The sequence below is a fragment of the Chinchilla lanigera genome, unplaced genomic scaffold (genome assembly GCF_000276665.1).
Source record: "Chinchilla lanigera isolate Chin_1 unplaced genomic scaffold, ChiLan1.0 scaffold00022, whole genome shotgun sequence".
Lineage (NCBI taxonomy): Eukaryota > Metazoa > Chordata > Mammalia > Rodentia > Chinchillidae > Chinchilla > Chinchilla lanigera.
Genome location: NW_004955423.1, coordinates 5297427 through 5303496, shown reverse-complemented (window position 1 = coordinate 5303496; position 6070 = coordinate 5297427).

Genomic DNA, 6070 nt, shown 5'->3' with positions numbered 1-6070 from the left:
CTCTTTTGTCTGATTGCTCTGGCTAATGCTTCCAGAACTATGTTGAATAGGAGTGGTGGCAGTGGAAGTCCTTGTCTTTTTCCTGATTTTAAAGTAAAAGCTTTCAGTTTTTGTCCATTTAGTATGATGTTGACTGTTGGTTTCTCATTGATGGCTTTGATCAGATTCAGGTAAAGACCATCTATTCCTATTTTCTGTAAGGTTTTTTATCATGAATGCATGTTGGACTTTGTCCAGAGCTTTTTCTGCATCTATTGAGAGAATCAGGTTGTTATTTGTCTTTGGCTCTGTTTATATGGCATATAATGTTTATTAATTTGTGAATATTGAATCATCCCTGCATTTCTGGATGAACCCAACTTGGTTATGGTGTATGATTTTCTTGATGATTTGCTACATTCTATTTGCTAGTATTTTATTGAGTATCTTTGCATCTATGTTCATTAGGGAGATTGGTCTGTAATTCTGTTTCTTGGTTGGGTCTTTCTCTGGTTTTGGTACCAGTATAGTACTTACCTCCAGAAATAGTTAGGGAGAATTGCTTCCTTTTCAATTTCAATGAAGAGTTTGAGGAGTATTGGTATTAAATATTCTCTGAATTTCTTGAGAATTCTGCTGTGAATCCATCAGGACCTGGGCTTTTCTTTGTTGGTAAATTTTTAATCACATTTTCAATCTCATTAATTGATATTGGGTTGTTCAGGAGTTTTATATCTTTTTGATTCAACTTTGGTAATTCATATATATCTAGGAATCTGTCCGTTTCTCCTGAGTTTTCTATCCTATGGGAGTAAAGATTTTCAAAGTAGGCTTTAATGATATTTTGAATTTCTGTAAGATCTCTAGTGATTTCATCCTTTTCATTCCTTATTTCATGAATTTGAGTTCTTTCCTTCCTTTTTTTTGATAAAGTGGGCTAGGGGTTTATCAATTTTACTTATTCTTTCAAAGAACCAATTCTTTGATTCTTTTATTTTTTGTAGTGTTTTCTTCATCTCAATTGCATTAATTTCTGCCATGATCTTTATAATCTCCTCCCTACTTTGGGCTTTGGGCTTGACTTGTTCTTCTTTTTCTAAAAGTTTGAGGTGCAGCATTAGGTGATTTATTTGTTCTCTTTCTGTTTTCCTTATGTGTGAGTTCACCACTATAAATTTCCCTCTGAGAACTGCTTTCATTGCATCCCACAGATTCTGGTAAGTTTTATGTAAATCTTCATTTGCTTGTAGGTATTTTTTTTTTTATTTCTTCTTTAATTTCTTCTGTGACCCATTGATTGTTCAGGAGGTTGTTATTGAAATTACAAGTGTTTGTGGAGTTTTTGGAGTTCCTTTTTTCATTAATTTCCTATTTCATTGCACTGTGGTCAGATAATATGCATGGGATAATTTCAATTCTTTTGCATTTAGGTAGGTATGCTCTATGGGCTAGAATGTGGTCTGTTTTTGAGAAAGGCCCATGTGCAGCTAAGAATAATGTGTATCCTGATGTGGTGGGCTGAACACTCTGTATACATCTACTAAGTCCGTTTGTTTGCATGTTTGGTTCAGATCTATTATTTGCTGATTTTTTGTCTACTTGACCTGTCTCTTTGTGTCAAAGGGGTATTGAGGTCCCCTATTACAATAGTGTTATTAATTATTTGCTTTTCATGTGCATTAAGATTTCTATTATATAGTTTGGTGCTCCAATGTTTGGTGCATACACATTTATGATTGTTATCTCTTCCTCTTGCAGTTTTCCCCTAACAAGTGTGTAGTGACCTTCTTTATCTCTTTCAACTGTTCTTGATTTGAAGTTTACATTGTCTGCAAACATAATAGCCTTATCTGTTTTTTTCTTGGTTCCTGTTGCATGGAGGATTGTTTTCTATCCTTTGACTTTCAGTCTATGGATTTCCTTTTGTGTAAAATGTGTTTCTTGTATTCAGCATTTTGTTGGATTTTATTTCTTAATTCACTCTGCCAGTCTGTATCTTTTGACTGGTGAATAGAGACCATTTACATTAATGGTTATAACTGATATGTGTTAGCTTATCATTGTCATGTCATTTACTTGTTGTTGTTTTCCTACTCTTTCTACCTGTTTAATTGCTTGCTCTGCTTGAGGGTTCCTTTGCATTGTTGCTCTTGAAATTTTGGTCATTTTTTTCTGTCTAGAATATCTTTTAGTACTCTTTGTAAGGATGATTTGACACTCATGATGTTCTTCAGTTGCTCTATGTTGTGGAAATATTTTATTTCTCCATTAAATTTGAAGTATAGTTTGGCAGGATACATCAATCTTGTTTGGAAGCTGTTTTGTCTCAGGACCTGTAACACTTCACTCCAAGCTCTTCTTGATTGGACAGTCTGTGTGGAGAAGTCTGCTGTGATTTTGATGGGCTTTCCTTTATAGGTGATCTTTTTCTTTTCTCTAGCAGCTTTTAATATTCTATTCTTTTGCTGGATATCTGGGACCTTGATTAGTATATGTCTGGGTATAATTTTATTTTGGTTATAAGTAGTTGGAGTTCTATATGTCTCAATTACTTCTTATATCAGTTTCTGTTTCCATGCTTGGGAAATTTTATGCTATTATTTCTGCAAATATTCTTATTTGTCGTTTGTGTTGCCTTCTGCTGTTTCATTGACGCCTATTAGTCTTACATTATTTCTCTTTGCCTCATCTTGTAGCTGTTGAATTGATTTTTCCTGGTTCCATGTTGATTTTAAGAGATCCTTTCTTTCACGATTGCTAGCTGCCATGCTGTCTTCCAGATCTGAAATTCTATCTTTGGCTTCATTCAAGTGGTTTTACCAGCTTTTAGTGGAAGTTTTGATTTCCTGGATATCTCTTTGAATATGTTTCATGCATTCTAGTCCATTTGTATATTATTCATTTAATGTTTCCATGAGTTGCCTATGCTCATCTATTTTTTATATATTTCTTCTTTAGATGTGATGAGTAATTCTTTCATTTTTATTGTCATTGCATTTTTGCCTGAGAGATTTCTGATCTGATCTCTTCTATAGTGTGATGGAGTTGTTTTTTTACTTCAATTGCAATCATTTCAGCAATTTCAGGTGTGTGTTTACCAAGTTCTCCTATGTTGATGTCTCCTGGACTTGTTCTGAGTGGGGTGGAGTTCTGAGATTGCATTTTAGTCCTTCTTGTCATGTTTGATGTCAGAAGAAGAATGGTCAGTCTTCCTCTTCTCTGGCAGGTCAGCAAAGGTTGCTCATGTCCTTAGTTTTCTTGCTGGTCAGGCTTGCCCCTCAGTGTCTGCTGAGATATACTGTTTATTCTGGGGCCTTCTGGCAAGGGGTGAAGTGTGCCTACTTTTCCCAGGTCTCAGATGAAAACTGTGATGTCAGCCAATGGCAGACCATCTGATTCAGTGTCCCCTCACAGCTGAGGGCATGGGTATGAGCCAGAAGCAGGCTGCACTGGTGGCACAATCATGGACAAGTGCTCCAGTGTCCCCAGGCAGTTCAGGGTGCAGGTAGAGCCCAGACACAAATCAAAAGGTCAGCAGTTCATGGATCATCTGATTCTGTGTCTCCAGGCAGCTGAGGGCGCGCACAGGAGCCAGATGCGGGCTGCACTGGTGGTGATCACAGACCTCCTGTTTCTGTGACCTCCGGGTCATAGGAAAAGCCCAGATGCAAACTGCAGTGCCAGCAGTTCATGGACCGCCTGTTGCAGTACCTCAGGTGGCAAAAGGCATGCACAGGGGGAGCCCAAATGCAAACCCCAGTTTTAGCAGTTCCTGGACCTTCTGAGTCAGAATCTTCTGTCTCCACCATGTGCTCAGAGGGCAGGAGACATAGACTGTAATGGTGATGGGGTCATGAGTCACCTGCTCTGCCCCCAGGAAGTAGATGGGAAATACCTGGTTCTCTCGACATTCAGCTGCAAACTGTGATATCCATGGATCATAGACTGCCTTATTTTGTGACTCCAGGCAGCTCAGGTCATGCACAGGTGTCAGACGTGGGTTGCACTGGCAGTGATCACTGGTCGCCTGTTTCTGTGACCTTCAGGATGTCAGAGTGCACTTAAAGCCCAGATGCAAACTATGGTGCCAGCAGTTCATGGACTGCCTGTTCTAGTACCTCAGGTGGCGCAGGGCACATGAACGGATGGCCTGAACACGAACCCTGGAGTTAGCAGTTCCTGGGCCTTTTGAGTCAGAATCTCCTGTCTCTACCAGGTGCATGGAGGGTGGAGTTGTTTTACAGTTACAAAAAAACCAAAATAACAAAAACAAATAAATAAAACAGCATAGAGAGCAATAAAAAATCATATAGAATTTCAAAACATGGTGATAGGATATTAACAATGATTGTCATATTACATAATGTCATCTTCAAAATGGTCATATATATAACCAGATATAGGCATGCAAGATTGATCAAACAATTTCACATTAACACTTCTTTTCAATAAACCAACAGATGTTAGTAGTACAATTATCCTAGCTATCCTGTAAACATATTTTATATACATATTTCCCCTCTTCTTTCTTCAAACAGCAATCTTAATAATCATTATTATTTTAGTTTTTTGAGATGGAGTCATGGCACATAGTCCCAGCTTGCTTTAACTCACAATTGTGCTTCTTCAGCCTTCCAAAAGCAGGAATTACAGGCAGGTAACACCCTGCATGCATTGAAATCATAGTGATTTTTAAAGACACAAGTTAAATTTTGCCCTTTTTTTGAAGAAAATTCTTAAAATTTCCATTTCAGTTAAGGCAAGATCTAGTTTCTGTACATGGCCAGCAAGATTCTCTGAAGTCTGGCTCCTGCTTGCCAGCTTCCTTAGGCCAGGCCTTCTAAATTTTGCCACATGAACCCTTCTATATCTGAGAACTAGACCTCTCACATTTGACTTATTGTGCTGCAGATACTTTCAGGGCAATTTTTATTCTCCTGGATATATGTTTGAATCCATTTTATGGATTCCATTTCATCCCTATGTTGAATAATCATGATTTCTATGACTTTCTTAAACTTCTCTATTTTATTATCTGTCTTTGCTGTAGAGTCACTAAGCATGGTTTTCATTGTGGTCATTGTCTCTGTAGTTACCTAAGAAATTATTTCTGATTTGATTCTTTTCTAGATTCATTCCTTTGCTTTGTTGTTACCCTTTGGAGCTGGCAGGTGGGTGGCTTTCAGATTGTCCCACCTCATTGCCCCATTGGTTTGCTTTTGGTGAACTGGATTCTGGGACTGCATCTTGTTTAAGTGTCATCTTGTTTTCTTTTCTTTCTTTTTTAAAAGTTAAATTCCTGGGTTGATGCCTGTCAATCACCTATCATGAGGAACTTCATTGTTACTATTTACAATTCTTAGGAAATGCTTACTTCTTAGAGGTATCTTCCACATGTAGCTGGTTTGGGGGTTTTGAATCTCTTGCAAGATCCTACCTGTTCATTTTGTTAGAGATGAGAAGTTGTTGCTTGCTTGGCCCAGCCCATGATTCTGTGGTACATTCTATGACCCTTAGGCAATCTCAGTTTTGAAATAGCAGGAAGAACCACTGGGTAGAACAGTTCTGTCACTTTGATTAAAGTATTAAAATCAGCAATAACAGTAGCATGAAGCACAGCCTAGAAAGTGACAAACTGTCATAACCATTAATTTGCCACCTTTATTCATATATACTAGATTTGTAGTTATAAAACAAAACTTAAAACAAAGCAGAAAAATATCTGCAGTAAACAAGTCACCAACCCAGCGCCCGGGGAGCCTCAGGCAGGGAGCACCGGTTTTTTGGGGCTTTGGACCGGCGACTCACTCCCGGCCTCGGGGTTTCCCGGAAGGAGGGTTTCCAGTGCACAGGGAGCTGCGGGTGGGGAGCGCCAGCCTTCTGGCTGGCTAGCTTCCTGCCTGCTGGCTCCCGATGGGTGGGCCCCCAGCGCACGGGGAGCCTCGGGCGGGGAGCACCGGTCTTCGGACCGGCGACTCACTCCTGGCCTCGGGGTTTCCCGGAAGGAGGGCTTCCGGCGCACAAGGAGCTGCGGGTGGAGAGCGCCAGCCTTCTGGCTGGCTAGCTTCCTGCCTGCTGGCTCCCGGAGGGT